The following is a 27,502-nucleotide window of genomic DNA, read 5'->3' as shown; positions in this document are numbered from 1 at the left end:
CGGGGTCTAACATCTAGTTTTTCTATTAAATAACATATTATCAACATAGCACTCATCCATAAAAATTAAATCTAAATATTAATACTTTAATCCAATAAAATTAAATCTAAATACTAATACATGTATAATTATAATCTACAAGTCATCAACATAAAATTAAACCTAACATGATAAATATCATTTTCACATGAAAATATATAAATACAAACCATGCAAATTCAATACATATTCAAACCAAACACTTTGCATTAATTCCCAATTTCTTATCTACAATTTGACACCAACAAAAACACCACTAACCACCCTTGTTAGCATAATAATCAACAATCTTCCCCGCCAGCTCCATCTCATCTTTACTTTCTCCAATCAACTTATCCACTTCCGCCTTCGGCAACCGCACCTTAACTCTAACCGGACCACCGCCACTCTCCGCCTCAAAGTTCCGAGGCATCTCTTTCTTCTCCGCCGTCTCCGGCAGCTTTGGCAACTCTACAAGAAAATATATCTTCCCACCTTCCAAATATTCTTCTGGACCTAGCGGATTCGCTCTGATCCCGAACCGTTTAAACGAGTTTGATTCCAACATAACATGACCCGGGTAATCCTTGACGGCTTCAGACACCTTTACCGGTGTTTTCAGTTTAATGATTTCACCGTCTATCTTCATCACTTTGGCTTTCTTCTTATCTCCCCATGCAAATGCTAAAGTGTTCCCCATAGTTGTTTCATGTGATCACTTGTTGATGGTTAATAGTGATGGTGGTATATCATATTGGATACTCAAGTGTACAATATTTAATTAAATAATATTATGAGTGGATTATGATGGTTGAAATAAGAACTATGTTACAAAATGGAAGGATTGTGTTTGGATGAGATTTAGGAAAGAAGTGGGGTAAGCCAATTGCTCCTTGTCGACTTCTTTATTTGATTCACACATGTAGTGGAACCGGTTTTGTTTTAAATTTTAATTAAACTTCAAACGAAATCGTTGGATTTGAAGCAAACCGACATTACATCATTAATTAATGTAAAATTGGATAATAAAAAATATATATTTAAATACATAAGTTAGGTTAATCTACAATAATTGCTTATCATACAAAAGGTACGAGATATTCTAGACCCTTGATCTCAATTAAAAAACCCAATGGCATAATTATAAGTATAGATGTGGATTACACAAAGAGCATAATGATTACAAATGAAAAAGAAAATAATTACGTATGAAGAAAAATCATAGCGCATGATAAAGTAATTACGTATTAAATAAAATAATCACGCATGAAGTAAAATAATTTCGTATGAACATGATCACGCATAATATAAAATCATTGCGCATGGAATAAAATAATTACGCGTATATATAATCATGTACGTTATACCCCATCAAATCTGGGTTTTTATAAAAGTTTATCTTAAAAAAGTATAGAAACAGTGTACCCGATTTAAATAGAATAAAATGTTTGATTTTATGGTTTAGTTATTTTTTTTTCTTTCTAATATTAATTTCATATAAAGCATTATCAATGTTTGAAAAAAAGTAAGAAAACTTTTTGTTCTGCAATTACAATTATGTCACCGTTATAAATCAACAGTCAGGATGATTTTGTACAATTTGTATGATAAGGCCAGGGAATATGATTTTGTACAATCTGTTTGAAATATATATATATATATATATATATATATATGGGCTAAGTATAAAATGAAAACCCATTTGAGTTGTGAAAACTCTAGAAACTCATTCTCAATCATATGTTTTTAATTAATGTTTAAATCTTGTGGTACACAATTAAAATGAATAAAAAATGTAAATATAAATATAACTTTTTCTCTCTCCTGAAAACATATATAACTATTAGTAAAAAAATGTTAAAAAATAGCAAAACATTTTTTTTTATATTTCGATATTTTGTATTAAATGTTACAACATATATTACGTGTGTAACAAAAAAAACGATGTTACATAGGGTTTTCGTGGGTTTTCACAACTCAAGTGGGTTTTCATTTTAACCTTACCCTATATATATATAGGGGAAGTATAAAATGAAAACCCACTTAAGTTGTGAAAACTCGAAGAAACCCTATGTAACATCGTTTTTTTTATTTTTTATTTTTTGTTACACACGTAATATATGTTGTAACATTTAATACAAAACATCGAAAACTAAAAAAAAATTGTTTTGCTATTTTTTAACATTTTTTTACTAATTTTTATATATGTTTTCAGGAGAGAGAAAAAGTTATATTTATGTTTACATTTTTTATTAACTTTAATTGTGGATCACAATTTTTAAATTTTAATTAAAAACATGTGATTAAGAATGAGTTTCTAAAGTTTTCACAACTTAAGTGGGTTTTTATTTTAACTTTACCCTATATATATATGGTGATTTACTGATTTGCCCTATATAAAATGTTTAAGAACAATCCATTTGAAATTGTAAATTATAAAAGCCATAAAAACATGAATATATGTTATTTAAAAGTGATAATAACATATATTATAAATAAAAAATGTTTTTTTTTAATTTATTTTTTAAGTTTGATATTGTTATTCTCCTTGTTTTGAACTTTTTTTTTTTTTTTTTGGGGGTGTGTGTGTACTAGATTGGTTTGATTTACGCATGAAATTATTTTGTCGGTTTTTCTTTTGACTAATAAAATAAGTATACTAATGTAATGATTTCAAAGAGTAGGCCACCAAGTCATTTAAACTTGTTAAAAGTCAACTTACGAAGACAATCATAGATGGTGATTTACTGATTTGGGCTTTACATTTAGCAATTATCTTGGTAATTCTATCAAGGTATTGGGCTTAGCGATAAGCCCATAAACTTTGGCTAAGATTAATAAAATAGGCAAATTTATCATTGTCAAAATGCCGTTCAAATACAATAAAAGAAAAATAGTTACAAAAGAAAATCGAGTTGGGAACACTAGAACATTCAGTAAGTTCATTTATACCCTAATTTGTTGGGCCTTACCCAGTTACCCAACTCTTGAATTGGGCTGCCTAATTTATGGTGGTATTGACGTTTGTTGGGTTTAGATTATAGGTAGCGTTTGGTATAAAGTAATAATAGGGGAAATAGAATGATTTATTGCATGGGGATGAAAAATGTGAAGTTTGGTTACCCAATGGAATTGAATCGTCCATTACACATGGAATCTCATTCCATCAAAATCATTCATTCCCAGCCCCCCCCCCCCCTCCGTTTTTTTTCATTTCATTCCTCATTCACCCTACTTTCTCAACACCACCACCACCATCGCCACCACCACCTCTGCGCCAGCACCGCCGCCACCACCAACGCTACCACCGCCACCATTGTTGTCGTAACCAACGCACCCGTTGCCACCGCCATCACCAATGTCGCTGCCTGACCGCCACCCCTATCACCGCCACCGCCTCTGCTGCCTGGCCGCCACCACCATTTTCTTCGCCAGAGCTACCACCACCGTGACCATTGCGGTTTTTTATTTCTATTATATTTCTACAAATTTTTTGAATACCAAACAATAAAGTAATAAATCGTTTCATTCACGTAAGTTAACCAAACAAGACAAAGGAATGATAATGAATATTTCATTTCTTTTCCATTCCATTCACCCTTAATTCCATTACTTCCAACCAAACATACCCATATAGTGTTGCCCTCGCTTTTCATGTCCAACTTGTCCTCAAGGTGTAAGGAATGAATGCCTTGAACGATCTTTCTTATTTTCTTTATAAATTACGAGGCAGAATTAGGAGCAGTTTGGTAGCCTCTTAACAGTCATTAAGAGGCTACCTCTTAATGGCTCATAACCTCTTAATGGTTAAGAGATAGCATTAAGTTTGAATGGTTAAGAGGCTACCTATAGGTTATGAGCCATTAAGAGGTAGCCTTTTAATGACTATTAGAGACTATTAAATAGCCCCTTATGTATATGGATTCATAAGAGATCTAAATCCTACGAATTACAAACCTACAGTATATATGAGCGTATTTTTTAATGTGGGTATTATTTTTAGATTTATGTTGCCTAGTGTAGCACATTGATTCCTTAAAGTTGTGTTTGGTATGCTGGAATAATTTTCCAAATAAAATGGATTTGAAGGGAATAAAAAAATGGATGTTTGATTTGTCAGTGTAATATAATAAACAATTACACAAGTAATGGCATTCCATCATAACCATTCATTTACATCCTTGCTTTATTTTTTTATTCCATTTCTCTTTCAATCTTTTTTCTCGATACCATCACCAAACAACCACTATCACAACCACCATCGCCACCACCACTGACCACTACCACCGTTGTCTAGACCACTTGACTGTCACTGCTGCCACCTACCCCATTGCCATCGTCACCACCACCACCACCACTGTCATCATCACCGCCGCGACCACCACCACCTGGCCGCCATCACTCTCGTCACCCAAATGACCACCACTTGACCATCACCACCACCACCATAACCACTGTGATCGTTGTTGCCGCCACCAAAACCACCGTCGTCGCCCTCGCCACCACCATCACCGTTGCCATGGTCGTCGCCACCACAATTACCACCATGCCCTTTTTGTTAATTTTTAATTTTGAGTAAAGGGTATTTTTGTCATTTGTATTTCGTTATGACTTTTTGTGTCTACAAAACATCATAAAGTAATGATTTATTCAATTTCCATAGGTTAATCAAATATAACAAGTTAAGGAATTGTAATAATCAATTTCAGTTCATTTCATTGTCATTCCATTGTCTTATCCATTCCATTCCATATCCAATCCAATCTGTTACATCATACCAAGCAGAGCTTAATTTTATTTTAGTTATTTGTTTTTGTAATCAAGTTCATATTATCACCTCAAACTATAGAGCATGAAAGGGTAAAGTAAGGAGACACTAACGGATACAATAATCTTGCTTTAGGTTGCCAATGAACTTATATGGGGTTAAAGTGGCAACCAAGAATCTTGTTCTTAACAAAAACCAAGCTTCACAAATCATTTTTCCCTTTTGAATGATTATATACTAATTATATGTAGATTTGACTTTTTGCCAACGCTCCATTCTTCATTCCATTGTTATATAGCTAAGCATTCTCATGGAATTCTGGTATCACATATGCGTACGATTGTGCACTAAAAGATTTGTTGAAAAGAATAATATGTATTGTCACTCTTCAATATAATAATATTCACTGCATAACAAATGATCAAAATAAGTTTTGATTCTATCATTGAATGGTTTGATGACCAAACGAACAAATCCTAGCTGGTGTGAAGGTGATAGAAAGTAAAGTAGAATCTCAAAAGTAATTTGATAAGAATATTAAGACTAGAATTTCGAACTTTTTAGATGAAACAACGGGTATGGGTGAAGAACAAGCATACATCATTAAGATGTACACTCATTACCATCCATTTCATTTTTGACATTCAAAATTCAAACATTGTACTTTTGTACTTAAATACCGTATTGGATTTCTCAGTTATTTCAACAAGTTTTTTTTTTCCACATGCTATAAACTTAAATAGTGTTGTGTTTATTTCACACAAGGAAATAACGTTTCATCATTTCTAGGCCAAAATTGCTCAACGGATATTAAAAAATTAAAAACTGATCCTTTTGCATTTAAGGGCATTCGTGATGGGCTTCCTCGACGCCAAGAACACCCCCACACCACAACGGAGGGGGCGTTTTCGTCAAAAAAATGCTCTACACATGTATGTATGGGAGCAGCGTGTGGGAGCAAAGGAGAAGGTCCCACCATTATATCAACCACATCATCTTACTTCTTTTAACTATTTAACTTATTTATACAATTTATAATTATTTAATCATTATAAGGGGCTTGATCAATCACTAAGTATAAAATAAAAAAACCCCGATGTCTATATAACGTTAACGTGACATGAAAAAAAAAAGACTTTTGCTCATCCACTACATATGCCATAAGTTATACATATCGGGTTAGGTTGCATCGTGCATATATTAAAACAAAGAATAAAAGCGATAAAATATTCCCTTGATCATAGCCCCTTCGCCCATCTGTGTTTCCTTTTCGTTTTTAGGAATCTTGGCTTCCCTGCCTTGCCATATCTGCGTATATCATACATTTGAACTCCATCTATTTAAATATATTAATCATTTTGATTTTTGAAACTTGTAATATTATAAAGCAACTTATAATACAAATTTCTGAAATATCATAACTCATAGCGAAGGGTGAAAACTAGAAAAGATACCGTTTGAGGGAAAATGGTACACCATCAACCAATAATATCTTAAATATATATAAGCGAAATCATTAAAAATTCTCTAGTTGCTTCTTATTTCTTCTTAAACCATCAAATTGTTTTATTTGTAAAAAGAGGTTTCTTATGTATTTGACCCGAATTTACATATATGGGTCTCATCAAACTCAGATAAACGGGTTATAACATCTCAATAAATTAAAAATTAATCTCACTAAATAGTTGATGTGAAAAATCCTATAAAATAGGCTTATACTAAAAATTAATATATAATTTTTTTAAAATAAATATTATTTTTAAGTAAGAAACAATTTTATAGTAAAAAAATAAGCGAGTATTGAGTCTCACCAAACCCAGATAACTTTTCAACTGGGTTATAGCATCTCATTTATTTGTGAAACCCATTTATCCCTTAGTATAGTATTAACTTTCTTACAATATATAAAATTAGAAATCAAAAAAATATATAAATAATATAAACGAATAATGTAAAACAAGCCCCGTGATACGGGAGATAAAAACTAAGTTATATATATATATATATATATATATATATATATATATATATATATATTAACGAAACCTCCCTAAATTCTCTCAAGCCACCAGATTGTTTTATTTGTAAATGAAGGTTTCTCAAACATTTCAACCGAATTCACGGGTATGGGTTTCACCAAACCCAGATAGTCCTTAAACGGATTATAACATCTCATTATATTAAAAATTAATCTCATCAAATATTTGATTTGAAAATCCTATAAAATAGGGATATACTAAAAATTAATATCCATTTTTTTAAAAAGATATTATTTATAATTAACAAACAATTTTATAGTAAAAAAAGCGAGTCATGAGTCTCACCAAACCCAGATAGCTTTTAAATTGGGTTATAACATCTCATTTATTTGTGGAAGGCTTTCATCATCAAGTCTAAGTATATTAAAGCGGGTCATGAGTCTCACAAAACCCAGATAGCTTTTAAACCAGGTTATAACATCTCATTTGTGAAAGCCTTTCATCATCAAATCCTAAGTATATTAAAGCGGGCCATAAGTCTAAAAAAACCCAGAAAGCTTTTAAACCGTGTTATAACATCTCATTTATTTGTGAAAGCGTTTCATCATCAAATGCTAAGTATATTATTAACATGCTTACAATAATAAATTAAAATCCTAGAAAGTATATAAATATTAGAAACTAATAGTGTAAAACAACTCCTGATACAGGGTAAAAGCTTGTGTGTGTGTCTATCTATTTATCTATATATATATAGGGGAGAGATATTTTGAGAACCATGTTAAGTTTTAAGAACTTAAGAACTCAATTCTTGGCCACACATTTAATTAAATGGATTGGAATACGTGGTTGAGATTAAATCTGACCAAAAAGTCAAAGTAGGAGAGAGAATAAAGATGTAGGTGATTACACTAACTTTTACGTCCGTTACATATGTGTAAAAAGTTGACTCGGTGCGTAAAAAATTCTTTAATTTTTTTTACGTATATGTAACCTTCGTATATTACGCATGTGTAAAAAAAATTCGAAAAAAAAAATCGTTACGTTGAATTCTTTCGAGTTCTTAAAACTCAAAGGGGTTCTCATTTGAAATCTCCTCTATATGGCTATATATATATATATATATATAGGAGATGGTTCAAATAAAAATAAAAAGTTTTCTAGGAATGGGATATACAATCCGTTTAAAGGCTATCTGAGTTTGGTGAGACCCATACTCGTGAATTCGGGTCAAATGCATGTAAAGCCTTCATTTACAAATAAAGCAATCTACTGCCTTGAGAAAATTTAGAGAGGTTTCGTGTATATATATATATATATATCATAAATCATAAATATATTTAAACGAAACCTTTAAAAGCTCTCCAGTTGCTTCCTACTTTCTCTCAAGCCACTAGATTGTTGTATTTATAAATGGAGTATTTTCATGCGTTTGACCCTAATTCACGGATATAGGTCTTACCAAACCCATATGGTCCTTAAACGGGTTATAACATCTCATTAAATAAAAATTAATCTCACCAAATATTTGATATGAAAATCCTATAAAATAGGGATATACTAAAAATTAATGTCCGATTTTTAAAAAAATGATATTATTTATAATTAAGAAACAATTTTATAGTAAAAAAAAAGCAGGTCATGGGACTCACCAAAACCAGATAGCTTTTAAACCGAGTTATCACATCTCATTTATTTGTGAAACTCTTTCATTATAAAACCCTAAGTATATTATTAACATTCTTACAACAAATAAAATTAAAATCCAAGAAATATATATATAATAAACGAATAACGTAAAACAATTCCCGTAATACGAGGGATAAAAGCTAGTATATATAGTTAAAATTTTCGAAATTGAAATCTAACATAATTAGTTAAAATTAAATAAATAAATAAACATCAAAATTTAGGCATTTATTATTATTCAGTATAACAACAAACTAACATAGTCTTAAATACTTTGATAAACCACATGTTACTACACCTTGCAATTTTTGAACCTCCACCTGTATAATGCAAAGAAGACACGTTACCACCAAATTTTATCACTTGATAAATTTACGTGTTTAATAGCAAATGATAAGCAAGTATTAAATGCATTTTTTTTAATAATGCAGTTAACAACGACTAGTTTAACCAAAAGCTTCTCAACACCGTCGTTTTGTGGGAAGTGCCTACCACCCATGGCACGCGCTAGGGCTCTGTGTCGGGGGCCATGAGGGCGCTACGATAGGCTAAACCGGCCCATTAGACTCGATATAAAAGATGGAATCCGGGATTCTAAAGGCAAACGCCGCAAACCAACTAATTACCAATTAGCGTAGTTACTTGTAACTCAAGTTAGCCTATATTATGTTTCTTCTTCCCAATTCTTCTTTTACCAATAGAAATTTGCTATCATTAAATAACTCCATACCAAATCAAATGATATTATTTGTAAAGTACCCTTGGTTTATTTATTTATTTACTTTCATAAATCTATAAGAAAAGTTGAAATATGTATATATAAACGAAATAATATAATAATATAAGAGTCTATTTAGTATGAGATAATATATTGGACAACGGAATGAAATGGACAAATAATGAAGTAGATCAGTATCATTTCATTGCTAAGTTTGGATACCTTGTAGGAATTAAATGAATCATGATTTTATGTTGTTTGGTAGCCAAGTGAAGATGAAAGAATGTAATACAAATGTGTTGGGGGTGACTCATGGTGGCCGATGGTGGTGCAGGTGGGGGAGCAGAGAAATGATTTGGAGATTCTATTCCTTTTGTTATAACTAAGTGTCATGCCCTAAAAATCGTTAATTTAACAACGGAAAACTTAATTGTGCTATTTTGGGCGGTGACAGACGTTTAGCCAATAATACTCAAACATGAACATTTATATATGTTGGAAATTATTTAAATATAAAATCTTTGAACACGAGTTTACAAGTATGCATTTACTAAAATAAATTTTTTTGTCCAACTTTTTTGGGTTCAAACATGACACCCGTTTTTTCCCTATTCCTTCACGAAGCTTCTGTCTCATTTACCTGAAAAACACGTTTAAAAATATCTCAACACAAAGGTTGGTGAGTTCTCAATTTATAAACCATATTTTGAAACCGTGGTGTTTCATAATATATATATTTCAAGTCAAAGCGTTTTCTTTGATAAATTATTTATATAAAACTACTTCGTCCTTTACCGGCATGAAGTCAACTTTTATTTTAATTGAGAAAGTGTATGAATATAATATTTTTAATTCAAATTGTGATAAATCATATTCACCCAAAATTCCCTTCGAATTCTTATGATACCGTAACTTTTTCTAAACTTTATAATATTAACATTTTATTTCTTTGAACAAATCGTATTAGTCATAAACTAGTTAAGAATATGACACATGTATGACTATTAAATCAATAACTAGAAACATACCATACTCAAAATATTCGTCACAACTTTACCTTGAGCGGCTGGAAAATGACGGGGCGTCGCCCCAATAGATCTACTAACATTTCTATGTCCTACTTTGAGGTTAACTGTTATAACGACTTGGTAATTTATACTAGGCAATTTATGCCAGTCTAATTTAACTCATCCCATTTAATGCGCTTGTAAAAATAAAATGCAATTCTTCGAACGTCTTCTTCCTACAAAACATTTATAATCGTTAAAAACATTTAAAAAGTGGGGATTGTGAGAAACTCACCTTTGCGTCAGCACAAATAACACATATGAGGTGATACACAACAAGTTGATGTCAAGATCTTAATAACATTAATCCAATGATAACTAGATTCCTATGTTTAATACAAAGTATATTAATAAATAAACATAGATACAAATAGGATCGTATCCTAACTTAACTCGTTTATCCTCATACGTCTTATTCATCATAATTATAATGATTTAATTATGAACTTCAATTGTTTTAGAAAATCGTAATTGAATCGAATATTTCAAAATATCCTATAATAGTTTGAATAACTTGGTTTCAAATATTCGTTGTAAAACTAATATATGTTTTCGAAACTAAACTTGGATGTTATTTAATAAAAAAGTATTGGTTTATAACAATATAATATTCTTTTGTTAATCAATTATCCGAACAAAACTATTTTAATCCAAACATCGTATATACATTTTTATAAACTAAAATACACACGAAATTGTCCAAGTCTTGGTTGTATTGCTTTTTTTAACACGCGTGGTAATGAATTTATATCAGCTATTCACTTTTATACTATCATTTTTAACACTCGTTCATAAAATTAACTACAGTTAAAATAATCATTAACCATATTTTAATAGTCAAAATTAAACTCAGTAGCTCTATTTGTACTAATCTATCACAATATAACTTTATCAAAACTAAAGGGATAAAAGTTATACCCTTTCGCGTGTGGTTCACGTCTAGAAATTTGTTCAAAACCCGTATGCAATGCAATCCGAATGTACCAACGTGTTGGTTTTTACATCACGAACATTTCTCCACTCTCGTTTTAAGAAACTGTTTTCGTCAGTATGACACCTCAAAACCTGCATGCAACTTGTTTTAAGAAACTGGTTTCGTTTTACAATCTGACCAGGAGCTTACGGAGCTTATAACTCACCATCCAGACATCAAATCATACAATCCTTTGATGGAATTATAGATCTAGGTGTTAGTAAGGTTTACAAAAAATTTCAGCTCGATCCTATGGTCGGATCTAAGGGAATATGCGTTTCTTTAGAGCTGCGTTTGACAAATCCGGCCAGTCATGAAACCAAGTTTAAAAACCATACTTAGGCAGCTCAAAACCTCATCTCCACTGTTCATAATGATTATTTATGGGTAATGAACCCTCTGTAGAAAAATCAAGTTGACCAAATTGTTAGATTTACCGTACCAACATGATATTTGAAAGCACGCAAACCCAGAACAAACTGTCCAAATTTTAAAATATAAATCTAACTAACTTAAGCTCAAAATTAGGATGATCATGGTTTATCATCGCGTTCAGGATGTCGATAAATGATTTTGGGTAGAAGATGGGCTTTTGCCGCCACCGGACCACCACTGCCTGCCATCACCATCGCCGGTGTTCTCTCTAGCTCTCCCCTCTCTTTAGTCCCTCTCTCTCTCTCTCTCTACATTTCTTAATTATTTGTGACTGGTCGGGTTCTCGATGTCTCAAAACTGGTCACCCAACATTTCTATATAGAGCATGTTCCACGGGACTCAGCAGGACATGCATCACATCCAGAGTCACCATCACGACACTTGTCGCGAGACTCACCAGAATGTCACACTTGTCTAATGACTCACCCACACTATCGACATTTGTCATGCATAGAGGTAGGCATGCTTGTAGTGGTGAGATTTCCCACGTGGTGTCTGTTTGCGTGCTAGTCTCTTGCTCCAACAAACCCACTACTTCGAGTGGTGTTATATTTTTCATATATTATTTGTCAAGTTATTTACATCAATTCCGACCCAATTTGTCTCGTTAATTTATTTTTCAAAATGAACTATTGTTGGCCGTTTAGTTGGTGTCGATTCCACATTAACCCAAAATACTCAGAAATATATAAATGTTGTTTTTCCTAAAAAAAATAATTCATTCAAGAATATTATATTGTTTTGATTTATTTTTTTCCAAATAGTAAATCTCAATTATGGCGACAATATTTATTACAAACTCGTTGGTAAGTGTACTTTTAACGACCTTGTTCGAAAATACTAATTTGCATTTTCCCATTTCATTATAACTCTGAATTGGGTCACGTTTTTGTCTGCGTTCTTAGTTTTAATTCTCAACAATATTCAAATGGACTCGTCCATGAATATTTTCTCGAATATCAGGTTGGATATTCCAACGTTTAATAGAAAATGTTCGTTTCATCATAACTTATCACCAAAATTCCTTTATTTGGTCTGATTCCGCACATGTTTTCCATTAAATATATTTTCTTTATTCTCAGAATAAAATAATATTTTTCACTTATGGGTCTTAAATCTCGCATAATCCAGTTTAAACATATCTTAATCTCGATTATGGCATATTATAATACTTTTTATTTTGCGGGTTGTCACACTCGTCTGTTTCATTAACTTACCAAACACTCCTTTTTTTAATTTCCTCGCAATAGTCCATTCCATTCCGCTTATAATTCATGCATACCAAATACCGCATAAGGATCTGTCTGATATAGGGTAATGGAATGGCTGAAGGCATTTATTGGACAAAGGAATGAAATTAATTATCACCGATTAATGTTATGTTTGGTTAATATATATGAATCGAATAAACCATTACTTTGGGTGCTAAGTAGGAAAGAAAAGATGAAGGAATGAAATACACATGACAAAATACCTTTGCCTCGAAATAGAAATGGTAATGTCTGTGTTGGTAACGGTGGTGGTGGCGACTTCGGTGGTGGCATCAGTGACGGTGGTTGTGGTCGGGTGGTGATGAAGGCGGCGATAGAGGTGGTCATTTGGTGGTGGTGTCGAGAAAGGTGGGTGCAGATGAATGATTTCAACATGTTAAGAGGGAAAGAGAATCTTTATTAATAGGTGATTGCATTCTATTAACCAACCAAATATTCTCATTTTTTTCATTATTTCACAATAGTTCCTTATATTTCGTGGCATAAGTTTGCATTTTTACATACAAACATTGCCTAATTATATTTTATAACCCATTGTTATCATCATTTGAAGTTTGTTTCATTAAGTCATTCATTTTTTTTTACTCTCACACTACAAACAAAATTGAGCAATAGCAGCGACAAATGTTGCCGCTAAAGGGTTAAAAAATCACCGCTAAAAACCAAAGCATCACCGCTAATGTTTGAACATCGCCGCTAAAGTATGTCGTCGGTGACGGTTTTCCACATTTTTAACGCATCAAATGAGAGTTTGTTGTTAATTAAATTGAACTCGAAAACGCAACAACACGTGATTAATTTCTCATTAAATTCAGTTTTTCATTACATGATTTTTACAAACACGAGTGGCCGAAGCTCTAAATTAACACTACATAATTACACGATTTACAGATTTTTGCAAACATGAGTAGTTCGCTGGAGCTTGAAAGCACAATGGCAGGAATCTATGGTGGAGCTTGAAAGCACAGTGGTCGAAATCTATGGTGAAACTTGAAAACACATAGGTCTTGATAGTGGCAATCTGGTACTCTTAACGACAGTAGTCCGATGTCTTGAAGATGGAAGTTCGATGGTCTTGAAGTGGAAGTCCGATGGTCTTGATGGATGAAGAAGATGGTGGTTGAAGGAATGGAAAAAGAAATTAAGGTGATGCTTGAGAAAGATAAAGTTAAAATATGTTGTGTTTGTTTGAGATGATGAATAAGAGTAGGGAGAGATATGGGCCCTTGGATCCACCACTTATCGATGGTCAGACTAAGCCAGCAAGATGGGCGCACGGATCGCGATCATTAACGGCGACAAGGAGCATTAGCAGTGACATTATCCATCTCGTCGCTATTAGTGTCGCTGCTAATGGTGAATTTCTTGTAGTGTCTGTTAGGCCACTTAATTTTCAATTTGGTGTTATAAAACAAAGCAAGAACTACTATATTATCGTAAGTGATATATTTATTCAAAAAATAAATAAAAAATTGGTTTTGATGATGTTTTCGTTATTTATGAACATATAATATACATGTAAAAAAAGATAGTATTAGAACACTCACTGAAAGTTGAGTGACCAAATTGAGACAAAATTGAAAGTTGAGTTACTTGATTGAAACACATTGAAAGTTGAGTAACCTAACCAAGACAAATTGAAAGTTAAGTAACCTAATTGATACAAACAAAAAATTAGGAGTAACTTAATAGAAACAAACTTGAAACTTAATATTATTTTTTGGAACGACGACTTTCTTGTGTGTTAGGAACCGCACTCCTCACATTTGGAGAGCTTCGCTACCCCACCTGGCCAGACTATGTTGTCTTAATTGGGCCCATGATGACATCAGAGTTTGGCTTGGACATTCCTCCGGGAAACCTTACTGCGGCTGCCACTTGACAGTCGTTGTGCCACCATAATAGCATAACTTTTTGGTGTAACACACAATGGGATGAATTCCCGGTTGTGCTCGGGATTCAAATTGACAATCTTGCAAGGCCTAGCTCAAATCCTTTATTACTATAATCTACCAAAAGTGGCACACACGAGGGTCGAATTTGGGTCTTCACTGAATTCCCAAATCTCCTACCATTTTTGGTTTTTTAAATTTTTTCATTTTTTATTTATATTTTGAGTTATGATTTTTTTTATTTTTGTTTTTTTTTTGAACTTTTAAAAGTTTTTTATGTGGCAACAAAATTTCTCACACTTCTCATTTTTATCTCCCTTTGCATTTTAACTTTTCCCTATAAATTAATGTCCAAAAGAGTATATAATTCGGTAAAGACAAGCAGAAAATATCTTAGAGCATTCCCAGCCCGTCTTCTATCTCCATCTCTATAATTACACTAAATAATACTACATTTCTCTCTCATGTTCAATTAAATAATACTTTTTTATACCTTCATCATTACAGTTTTCTCTCTTCTCTACTCACAACCAATTCAACAAACATTAAAAAATAAATATGGGCAAACAAAGTTTCCCCAAATTTACAAAAATCACTATATTTTCACTCTTCACTATATAATTTATACTCATAATCACTCAAAACTCCCCTCACATACTTTTAGGGGATGGGTTCGTAACCAGTCAAAACCTCACCATATAGTTTGTGAACTCTCCTCACATATTTTTAGGGGATGAGTTCGTAACCACTCAAAATCCCACCCTATAATTTGCAAACTCCACTCATGTACTTTTAGTGGATGGGTTTTGAGGTTTTAAGTGGCTGTGAGTGTAAATTATAGGGTGGAGAAAGAAAATGTAGTGATTTTTGTTAAATTTGGGAAAACTTTGTTTGCCCTATTTATTTTTTAATATTTGCTGAATTGGTTGTGAGTAGAGAAAAGGGAAAACTTTAATGATAAAAGTATAAAAAAAATATTATTTAATTGAATAAGAGAGTAATATAGTGTTTTACAGTGTAATTATAGATATGGTGATAGAAGACGGGCTGAGAATGCTCTTGGTATTATACAAATACAATAATTCAGTTACATGAGCCTCGCCAGAAAAATTAATTTAGCGAAAAATTAATTTATCTTGATTACTAGACGTGACAAATTGTATCTAAAAGTATATTTTTTTTCACATCATAGTACTCACAAATCAAAACAATAAGAGCAAACAATCAAGTAAAGAGACAATAGTATAAACTTCTAAATATATAGCATCTCACATGACTGAACACGCATTAGGGTTATCGTCACTAAAGAGGTACGCCATCCGCTCATCAGTCGCATTCGGGGCTGAGACCGCCTGAACAACGTTCTTGACATAACCAGCAGGAGCCCTTTTGTCATACGCTTGATTCACGTAAGGGTAACTGACCAAATTATAAGGTATGTATGGCCAGAATTCGGCTCTTTTGCCTGTGCTCTTTACTCTTTTCAACACCTGGTTGGGATCCACATAACCACTAACGGTTAGCCGACTTTGCTTTCGGTTAACCTCCACTATCTTTACACCTTATGAGCATACCAAATCAAATATGCACCGTTACATTTGAATATAAAATTAATCAATATGGTTAGATGGAGAAAAGATGAGTATGTGTACCTTTGATGTGCTTAACTGAATTCTTGACTCTTCTTTCACATCCATCACAATCCATTTTGACTTTGATTTCAACTGTCTGCATTGATTTTCTTCTGCTTCTGGTGCTTGTGACTGCACAAAAGTTGGAGAGGTAATCAAGGGCACCCATCAACTATTTTGCTAATGGCTTCGCTTTGCAGAAAGAAGATGCTGAGAGAGGTGAGAGTTGCGGTATATATATAGATATAAATGCTAATTAACCATTACTTGAAATTGGACCCTGAAAATGTAAATATATGTGGGTCTAGATCCTTTCAGGCACACTAGAATGAGAATAATATACATGATTCTGAATTTCATTTTAAAGTATATAAGATGCTAGACGGAAGTACGCTAGCTAGATGTGTTCGAACAAATAAAAGAGAAACGCAAGGCATAACTTGAAACGTTTCTATAGGATTTTATTATGTGTATACTTGCACAAAAAGTTATGTTTCTTATCCACTAGTTTTGGATGTGAAAAAATATAAATTCATTAGAAAATTTGATTTAAGAGAATACTATAAAATAACATGTCCTTTAACGTGGAGATTTGAGCCTGAACCATATAAAAGAAAGGAAAAATTCTGAAAATAGTTGAAAAGAGGGGAGAGATTCTCAAAATAATCCATGAAAATTTCACATTTCATAAATAGTCAAGCGAAATCTATCGGCGCCTATAAGTTTGAAAAAAGTTGAAAAAATCCGATGGTTTTCAAAGATCCAATACCAAGCTGCCAAGTGTCCCACTACCCACCTACCTCCGATGGTTTTCCAATGAAATCCGTCTGGACCGATAATTTTGGAATAAAAATCATCTCCCATGAAAACCATCTCCAAAAATCATGAAAATCTGTGTTTTTTTGAAATTCACCTAGGCCGATGAATTTCAAGTGAATTTCATCTTCGAAGATAATTTTCAAAAAAACATGCACCACCACCACCTCCATCATGATCTCCACTTTCCGGCCACCAAACCACCCACCGCCGCCACCACCGCCACTCCCGCTTTTCCGGCAAACATCACCTCCATTACCCGCCCATCATCATCACACCTTTCCGGCGGTGGTGTTTGCCAGAAAAGTGGGAGTGGCGGTGGTGGCGACGGTGGGTGGGGTGGTGGCCGGAAAGTGGAGATGATGGTGGTGGTGGTGGTGCATGTTTTTTTGAAAATTATCTTCGAAGACGAAATTCATCGGCTCAGATGAATTTCACAAAAACACGGATTTTCATGATTTTTGGAGATGGTTTTCATGGGAGATGATTTTCATTCCAAAATTATCGGTTCAGACGGATTTCATTGGAAAACCATCGGAGGTAGGTGGGTAGTGGAACACTTGGCAACTTGGTATTGGATCTTTGAAAACCATCGGATTTTTTCAACTTTTTTCAAACCTATCGGCGCCGATAGATTTCGCTTGACTATTTATGGAATGTGAAATTTTCATGGATTATTTTAAGAATCTCTCTCCTCTTTTAGACTATTTTCAGAATTTTCCTTAAAAGAAAAGCTTTATCTAATACCTTGATACTGTTAGGTAAAAGATCCTTTGATTATTAAAGAACTTGGATACTGTTAGGTAAAAGATCCTTTGATTATTAAAGAACTTGTATGAAGTAAATTTATAATAATAGAATTTATCTAAAGTATATAAGGCGCCGATAGATTTCGCTTGACTATTTATGGAATGTGAAATTTTCATGGATTATTTTAAGAATCTCTCTCCTCTTTTAGACTATTTTCAGAATTTTCCTTAAAAGAAAAGCTTTATCTAATACCTTGATACTGTTAGGTAAAAGATCCTTTGATTATTAAAGAACTTGTATGAAGTAAATTTATAATAACAGAATTTATCTAAAGTATATAAGGTTGGAACTGTCTATAAACATTTTATAAGTTAAGTTTAATCAAGGTCAACATATAAAAGTTTAGATTATTAAAATCTAATAACCTAACTATATATACAAAGTGAGGTTGGATCACACGAAAACTAAAATTCTCTCTTATTGTTGGAAGGTTAGGAAAAAAACAAAAAAAAATAACGGCCCACGAAATAAAAAGATTTGTTTTCTTGTAACCACCTATATGTATCTCGCATAAGATACATATACAGTAGAAACTCTATAAAATAATACACTTGGGACCATCAAAATTTATTAATTAAAAGAGTTGTTAATTAATCGATAAATTAATAATTATTAATTTAGATATTAATTAATATTTTATTAATTTATAGTAAAATGTTCTGACTCACCCAGAAGAAAATGTAGTTGCACAGTTGTTGACTGATGAAGAAATTATTGAAAGCGTTATTGGAATTAATAAAGATGATATTGATGAAGAAGATGATGAAAGTTCTACAATGGAGCCCCCTTCGCGAAACGAAGCTATTAAAGCGGCAATCACATTGAACAATTTCTTGTTGAGCTATGAGAAAACAACACCAGAAGTTCTTACCATGCTAAGGAAAATTAGAGACGAGATTCAAGGGGAAATTGATTTCAACAAAAAACAAAAGACAATTGAGTCATTTTTCAAGAAACCTTCATAAATCATTCATGTAATATGCTATATATAAGGAATTATTAATATATATTTTATATGGGGTCTAAAGAAATTATAAAAAATGTATTATCTTATAATTTTAGCGAATTATTAATTTAGCACCCTATCCCCGAGTCGGGGCCGGCAAAAAATATTATCTTAGAGAGTTTATTAAATAATCGAGTATTAATTTATCGAGTTTCTACTGTATGTAACTTCATGGGATATATATAAGTAACTTCTCGTATTTCTAAGTAAATAAATAAATAAAATCATCTTATTTTACATCTCTAACCTTATAATTAAAAATCTTTTTAATTAATAACGTCAATATTGCCACGCATCATCCATGGTAAAAGTTGATAGATCCATGCCAAGGGTCAATCGCACTTTCAAAAATTAACGAGATAGCCAAAAATCAAGTTTTATATTGTATGTCCCTTCCCTTTGTGATGGTATGGTTGGGGTTGGTACTTTACAGGATGGCAATTCTTGCAGAATTTGAAAGGATGGAAATTGGTCCACACGCAGCGACCAAAACTTTTACTTAGTTTAATCACAACAAATGTTGTAAAGTACTTTTCTGTTTGCTTTCATTTTCTGCAAGATGTACATAGCCTTTTCTTTTTAATTTTTAAATAAATTATATTTATATCTGTCATCCATTATTAAGGTCATGTTTTGAAAAAAAGAAGAATTTTGATCTCATATTTTTACACAATTTTCAACTCAAGTAAAGCTACTTAAGAGAAATTGATTTTAAAGGGAAACGAGGTGTTGCGTTTTTAGTTGGTGTCGCTTAAATTCATTACGATGCCGAAACTAAATCTAAAACCCAATTCCCCTCAAATTATTATACTTAGAAAAACCTTTAACAAAATCTAGATTGAAAGGCCTTTCAAAAACGTGATGTCAAAGCACACCAAAATTAAAAGAAAAAAGAAAAAAAAACCACCAAAATTAAAAGAATAAATAGATGAATGAGTTAATGTCCATTTTCGTCCCTGTGGTTTGCTACTTTCGCCACTTCAGTCCAAAGTTTGAAATTTTGTCAATTTAGTCCTTATAGTTTTAAACATTAGCCAATTACGTCCCTCCGTCTAATGGCATCCAACTATGCTGTTAGTTTAAGGGGTATTTTTGTCTTTATCTTGTTTATTTTTAGTTAATGGCCATTTCCGTCCCTGTGGTTTGATGTTTTTGCTACTTCAGGCCAAAGTTTGACTTTTTTCAATTTTATGTTTAATTTAATTCAGTTTTTTTTCTATAATCCCTAAGAGCATAATTCAAGCCCAAGACCAACGAGCATCGACCCAAACAGGTCTACATTTACTTTATCGACAACAATAATCATACCCCCCCTCCTCGTATTTAGTTTATAGACATTTTCTAAACTCACCCCCATGGTGGAATTCATTGGTAAAGTGGTCAAGGTAATTCCCTGAAACCGTACTATACCGATAAAAAATCATTTCTTTGGTTAATGCATAATAGTTAGGGTTTAGAGATTAACGTATCCTAGCATTCTAGCAAGCATCTTGGTCGAAATCAACATTAGGTGGTCAAATATCCCGCATTTACATGCTTGCTCAAGCAATCGATATACTAGATCGCATGTGTGTTCTTCAAATCGTGGTGTTGTTCTTGAATTCTTCAAATCGACAACAACTCTGGGGTTGAATTCGACGAATTCAAGAGCAATACCACAATTTGAAGAACACACATACGATTTAGTGCCTCGATTTCTTAAGCGAACATGGAAATGTGGTATATTCGACCTCCTGATGTTGATTTCGACCGAGATATTTGCTACGATATGTTAATCTCTAAACTTTAACTATTATGCGTTAATCAAAGAAACGATTTTAGTTTTTTTGGTATAGTTCGGTTTTAGGGAATTACCCTGACCACTTTACCAATGAATTCCATTATGGACTGAAGTAGCAAAAAAAATCTGAATTAAATTAAACACAAAATTGAAATATTTTCAAATTTTGGACTGAAGTAGCAAAAGTATCAAACCACAGGGACGAAAGTGACAATTAACTAAAAATAAACAGGAGAAAGACAAAAATACCCCTTAAACTAACAGCATAGTTGGATGCTGTTAGACGGAGGGACGTAATTGGCTAATGTTTAAAACTATAAGGACTAAATTAACAAAAATTCAAACTTTGGACTGAAGTGGCGAAAGTAGCAAATCACAGGGACGAAAACGGCTATTAACTCAATAAATAATGCATTTGAACAGTCAAGGGGATTCAAACCCTGGCAACTTAACCACAAAAAAGTTAGCAAGACACACTTAAGTCAACACACCACCACTAACAAACTTGTTTAAATGATGAAACTAAAATCTTAAATATAAAGCAGTGGGTTTCTTGTGACACCAACATTTGATCTTTATCTATCTGGGTCAAGTTATTATACAAAGGGAGACAAAAATGAGAGGGATGAGAAAAATTTATAGCCACACAAAAAACCCCTTTAAAAAAATTTAAAAATAAATAAATAAAAAATCATAACTCAAAATTTAATAAAAAAACAAAAAAAGTAAAAACACAAAAATATATCCACCGTCTTCCTCGATATTAAAAAAAAAGACACAATGTTGATTGAGTGAAAAAGACCATTGTGTCTTTTTGTTTATCATTCATTGTGTTTTGTGTTTATTTTCGTCATTGATTGTGTCTTTTTTTCTTGATATTGTGTCTTTTTTCCTTGACATTATGTTATATTAGTCAACATTGTGCTATATTTCTGTGTGACATTGTGTTATATTTTACGATTTATTGTGTCTTTTTTTAGTTATAATTGTGTCTTTTGTTCATTTTCATCATTGTGTCTTTTCGGGGTTTTTTTTTTTGGAACTAGAATCACGAGGGAAACATTTTTGTTTTTAAAATTTTTTTTATTTATATTTCGAGTTATGATTTTTTTTATTAATTTTTTGAAATTTTTTTAAGAGCTTTTTTTTTTTTGCCACAAATCCTTCTCACCCTTTTCATTTTTACCTTCCTTTGTATTCTAACTTTTCCCTTTCTATATATATATATACTATTTAAAAAACGTATTCCTTTTGAGAAGAAAGGATTAAAGCACTCATGTTAAAGAAATGCCACATATATTCATCTCTCTTAAACTTTTGAAAATTTCATTTCTGCTTTAACAAAGTGTCAACCACTATTTGACACGTTCAATATATTGTTCTCTTAAAGGAAGAAGAAAATTGTACATATGACGAATCTCTGTTACTTGATCCTAATTTGCTTCAAATGAAAAAAGGTTATGGAAAAAGATGGGTTGGCCGATTTGATTGGAAACAAGGAGATAATTTAGGTGAGTCAATATACATGGAAGAATTCGAGAGTTAAGTTTAGTTTACTGGTTTGTGTTTATCAAGTATGGGCTAAGACAAGTGTTTGTTTTATTTAATAAGATTATCTAGTTGTCTAAAGATATACTTATTAGACTATGTGTTATTGTTGAACTCCATTCAGGATTTATCCTGTAATATTGTGTCGTGATGATTGAATGTTAATTGTACAAATGGTTTTGGAAAAAGATGGGTTGACCGATTTGATTGGAAACAAGGAGATAATTTAGGTGAGTCGATATATATGGAAGAATTCGAGAGTTAAGTTTAGTTTACTAGTTTGTGTTTATCAAGTATGGACTAAGACAAGTGTTTGTTTTATTTAATAAGATTATCTAGTTGTCTAAAGTTAAACTTATTAGACTATGTGTTATTGTTGAACCTCATTCAGGATTTATCTTATAATATTATGTCATGCAGTGATGTCTGAATGTTAATTGTACACTTGTTGAAGTCCCTATTAAAACTACCTGAGCATGTTGTGGTTCATGTGAACAGGGGCTTCAACGAACTTTGTTTTTGTTTCTTTTTTTCTAAAATTTAAAGTAAGAATTAAATTAATTGGTATTTATTGGGATTAGTCGGGATTAATCAGATTGGAATTCTATATTTAATTTTTCAAAAAATTACATAAGACCTTGTAATCTTCTAGCACACAAAACGGAATAAAAATAAAATACAAGTGTAAAGCAGGTCTTCGAGCAGAGTTCTTCAATACGAGTAAGGTGTCACACCACAACCTAAGGCGGAAATGCGGGGGCGTGATCCCATTATTCACAGCTCGAAGATACTATCATACATAAAATGTGACAATATCTAATTAATTATTTTATGACAAGATTACACACAATACTCAAATATAACGAACAATTTAAATGCATGAATGGAAACTCGAATAATGATTATCTTATTTATATCCTAAGGTCTTGTCTAAGTATCTAACTTCAATCTTCAATAACAAGCTACCTGCGTATGCGTAGAAAATAGAGTTTGCCAACATAAAGTTGAGTGAGATGATCACCAATTTTGACACAACAAATAATTATATAATAAATAAATAATAAATGATAAATATTAATACACAAACAACACATGTGATAGTAATCAATCAAATCATAACAAAGCATGTATCAACCATAAACGTACTAGTGTGCCATTAAATCGTTGCCAAGCGAATCAGGCATTGATTACAATGACTAAGATTGTCGGTTTACCTTCGCCAAGCGAATCGGGCTCGGGTTACTACAACGGTCGTATGATCATACTAATGAGCACCCTATACAAGGGAATACGGTGGACATCTCCGACAATGACAGATTATACAAATAATCAAATAGCAATTAGCAAATAGCATTTAATTGATATACACACCATGATTATGTTTGCGAGTTTGAGTGTATATATAAATGATAGAAAATATGAATAAGTACGCATATGTCTCCAAAACGTTTGAAAATAGTAGATAAAAAGGAGAATGATCAAACTCACCTTAGATTAAAGGCAAGTGATTAATATATATGATAAACGAACTAAGATTTAAACGAATCGTCCACTACGCATCAAACGATATTAATGATCAGAATCTGAAACTTTGAGATATGATGATATAAGTAAAAACGAACTCATGGCCGCTGGAATCAATCTAAACGGACGTTTAGAACTCAAGTTATATTATATTTAAGATTTAAGCGAGCTAGTACTGACCAGAATCCGAACAGCGAGTCAGAAGTCGTGTTTTGGAAAATAGCCTTAAAATTTCGTTATGACAATAAAAGTCTTCTGGACTTAACGTTGAATCCGACCCAGAAGTATGAGAAATTGACTAGTCAAAGATGTTGACTATTATGCCCTTAAACGGGTTTGAGTCCAATTGATCACCTAGACTCCATCGATCGGCAAAATTTATTGAGGGCTTTTGTTCTACATATCAAAATCTAAAATATTGAAGAAGACAACTTACCCGAACGATGAATGGAACAAGAGATAATCGAGGTCAAAGTGGTCTTGAGCATCAAAGTTAAACCGTATATGAAAGAACTTGAACAAAATTTATGAAATTGATAAAGGGGAAGGATAATTTCGTGGGAGAGGATGATGGCTGATCTTTTCAGTAGTTTTTAGGGTTTAGAGGTTTGTTTTGATTAAATATTATGGGTTATAACTTGTTTATGAAGTAATTCACCCGATTAGGAAACGAAATAAGCTATTTATTGAGAAAATCTAGTACAATAATTAACAAAATTTGGCTTGGACACCAATAAACCGAAATTGAACCAGCTATAACATTTCTTGGAGTTTAAGTTTCGTTAATTTAATCAAAAATAAGAAAGAATTGGCAAAACTAGTCCCCGTAGTTCTCGAAAATGCGATTTTTAGCTGTTTTAAGCGATTTTAAATGTTTCTAAGGGCTATTTGGCATAATTGAAAGTTATGAAATTATAAAATAAGTTAAGCCAAGTTAAATACCAATAAATACAAGTTTTAAATAGTTCGAAAGATCCGAATTACATTCTCGAATCGGTTTAAACAAATACGAAAAATCCGAAATGCTACATAAGGCTCCTAAGACCTTGTAATCTTCGAGTGTGCTCGGGAATTTACTTCGAGCAGACCTATACTTAGAATATTTGAAGGATTCAAATATTCCTCTCAAGCAAGCTTTAATTTTCACGAGCACACCAAACTTTTCTCGGATAGCTCCTACGAGCAAGCAAGCTCTTGCTTGAATCTCTTTAGCCTTCACTTATGATAATTTGAGCATTCTAAGTATACTCAGGTATTATAGACATGCTCAAGGTTGAATCATGCTGGGAGTAACACTTATAATAATTTCCACAAACTCCCTACCAGCATACTTGAGATTCTTCTTTATTCCAAACCGTGCTCGACCTACTAAGTTGCTCGTGAGCTTAGTTTAAGCAAAGTTACATCAAGAGTTTGCTCGGTAGTAAACCATGCTTGATCAAGAACTAACCTTGCTCGACGAAGTGTAGTTTACTCGAAACTCAACACATAGAAGATTTCTGAAGTTATATCCTGCTCGGATAGGATATCTTGCTCGTGGAAGCATTTCCCCTGCTCGAAGTGCTTCAGCTGCTCGGTTTCCATATCTGGGGAGGTTGAGAAATTTCAATAATTTCATTAGACCCAACACCATTTTATATTATCTTACTGATTGTTCCTGATATTTACCCCCAAACATTCAATGGCTTTTGGAAACATGCCTCAATCTAGTGTGAAACTGACAACAAGATGCCTTTGGAGTTAAATGATGATGATTAGACACAAAAATATGCACCATAAACTCTGAAAGCAGAGTTCATTGAGAGGAGATACTTAGCTTCAATTCAAAAGGCCACACTTTTTAAAAAAAATTCCCCCCTCCATTCTAACTAGAGAAAACTACTGTTTTTCTAAATCACTTTTCAAAGATTTAGTTGCAAATGTAAAAGCATGACCTCTTATTCGGGAAAACCATTTTTGATGTTTCCAAGGTTTCTTATGGTATACCTCATAAAGGTACTACCAAAGTCATGAGGTACTACCAAAGTCTGATATGGAACAATGATCATCATTCAAAAGTCAAAGTCTCAGCAATGAGATTTTTTGCGAGAATTAAGGATTTCAAGTCATCAACTTTAGTTGGTGAGGAGGAGCCTACACAAACTGTTGATGCATCTGCAACAGCAGTTACAGAAAAAAAGCCGCTGCTCTAGGTGATCAAAGTGTTCAGCCTAGCACTTTGAAATCCACACCTGCCACCAAAAAAAAATCTTCCAAGAAATCCACAAAAGGCAAACTCCTAAGAAAACCAAAAAAGGTGGTTTAGGAATATGAGGTGCATGCAAAACCATTGGTAACACAAATGCCGTAAATCAAAATAACTGTTTTTCCTTCCTCACAACATATCACATTGCCACCCAAGCCAACTCCTCAGTCTTCCTCACAAAAGGAGACTGTTGTAAGCACAGGGGACCCACAACAAAGGGTTAAAGGGCTAATCAGCACTCCAACTCCAAGCCTCTCTCCCAGGGTTATTTCATGTTCGTTCATTGAAAATCGAAAAAACAAGCGCATCTCAATTGAAAAGCCCAAACGTTAAAAAAATATGATGAGCGTAACAAACTAATATATGCGTATTAAATCTAAACAAAACTACAAAATAAATTACAAAATATAAAATAGCAAAACGAGATTAAAAATAAAAACCTAAGTAAACATCCGTAACACACGGGCTCAAACTAACTATATATGTTTCCCACAAGGTTGCAGACGCGCCCCCGTAGGGGATTTCGCAACGGCCCTTGGTGGACCACCACCAATGATTCTAGCCACATCCATCCCTTATTTAGATCTTGCATACGCAATCCCCAAGATCGAGCTCAAGATGAGTGAAACCCTTGTCACAAAAAGATATGTATTTGATGCCCAAAACATAGCCCTGTTTAAACAACCAATAACCGGGCTCGTGGAAAACCCTGCAAAAATTGCACTTGTAACCGGGCTTCTTTACAAATATGCCATCACTTCATGGATTACAAAAATGTTTTTTGGTTCTTTTTTTTTTGATAAGTCCAACTTTGATTCAGCTAGTAAACATGAGGCCCCGTGTGAGACCCACGTTGACCAGCATCAGAGTGAAACCAGTTTGGGAAATTTGGTTATTCAGTTGAAGAATGGAGTTAAACCCTCGGGTTGAGTCGGTTGGATGATTGGTTAGTGATTGCAAGGGAGTCTTCAAGCAGTGTAAAAGAGTTGTTTGACAATCTTGATATTTATCGATGCAGTCACGTTCGCATCGAGTCGTTTTTTCAGATGAATTTTGGGTGAGGAAATCCAAAATGGGGCTCCATTGCAGATGTGTTGGTGAAGAACACTTTCATTTTGTATGATACACCAGGTGAGTCTTGAAGAACACATGAGCCCTTCTCGAATTCGATGACATATATTTTGTTTTGTTAGGTTTTTTGGGGCATAGATTGTAACTAGTATTAAACCAGCGCATGTTATGGCACACTAAACATGAAAAACATTAACGTTCTCGAAACTTTATATTAAAAAGCCAAAACCTTTATTTGAGTGTACCATGAGCGCTGCGACT

The 27,502-nt window shown here is 32.9% G+C and overlaps 3 pseudogenes; 1 reads left to right on the top strand and 2 right to left on the bottom strand.

Moving 5' to 3' along the window:
- Positions 1-295: 295 nt before the first annotated feature.
- Positions 296-718, bottom strand: LOC143568193 (uncharacterized protein At1g66480 pseudogene; annotated as a pseudogene).
- Positions 719-15,988: 15,270 nt separating this feature from the next.
- On the bottom strand, positions 15,989-16,610 carry LOC143568192 (heavy metal-associated isoprenylated plant protein 21 pseudogene; annotated as a pseudogene).
- Positions 16,611-17,409: 799 nt separating this feature from the next.
- Positions 17,410-27,312, top strand: LOC143568191 (akuammiline synthase 1-like; annotated as a pseudogene).
- The last annotated feature ends 190 nt before the right edge of the window (positions 27,313-27,502 follow it).

The sequence above is a fragment of the Bidens hawaiensis genome, unplaced genomic scaffold, assembly GCF_021521415.1.
Source record: "Bidens hawaiensis isolate Kalapana, Puna unplaced genomic scaffold, B.hawaiensis_p1.1 tig00023827_1, whole genome shotgun sequence".
Lineage (NCBI taxonomy): Eukaryota > Viridiplantae > Streptophyta > Magnoliopsida > Asterales > Asteraceae > Bidens > Bidens hawaiensis.
The sequence above is the reverse complement of the archived record's forward strand: the minus strand, read 5'-3'. Positions and strand labels throughout refer to the sequence as shown.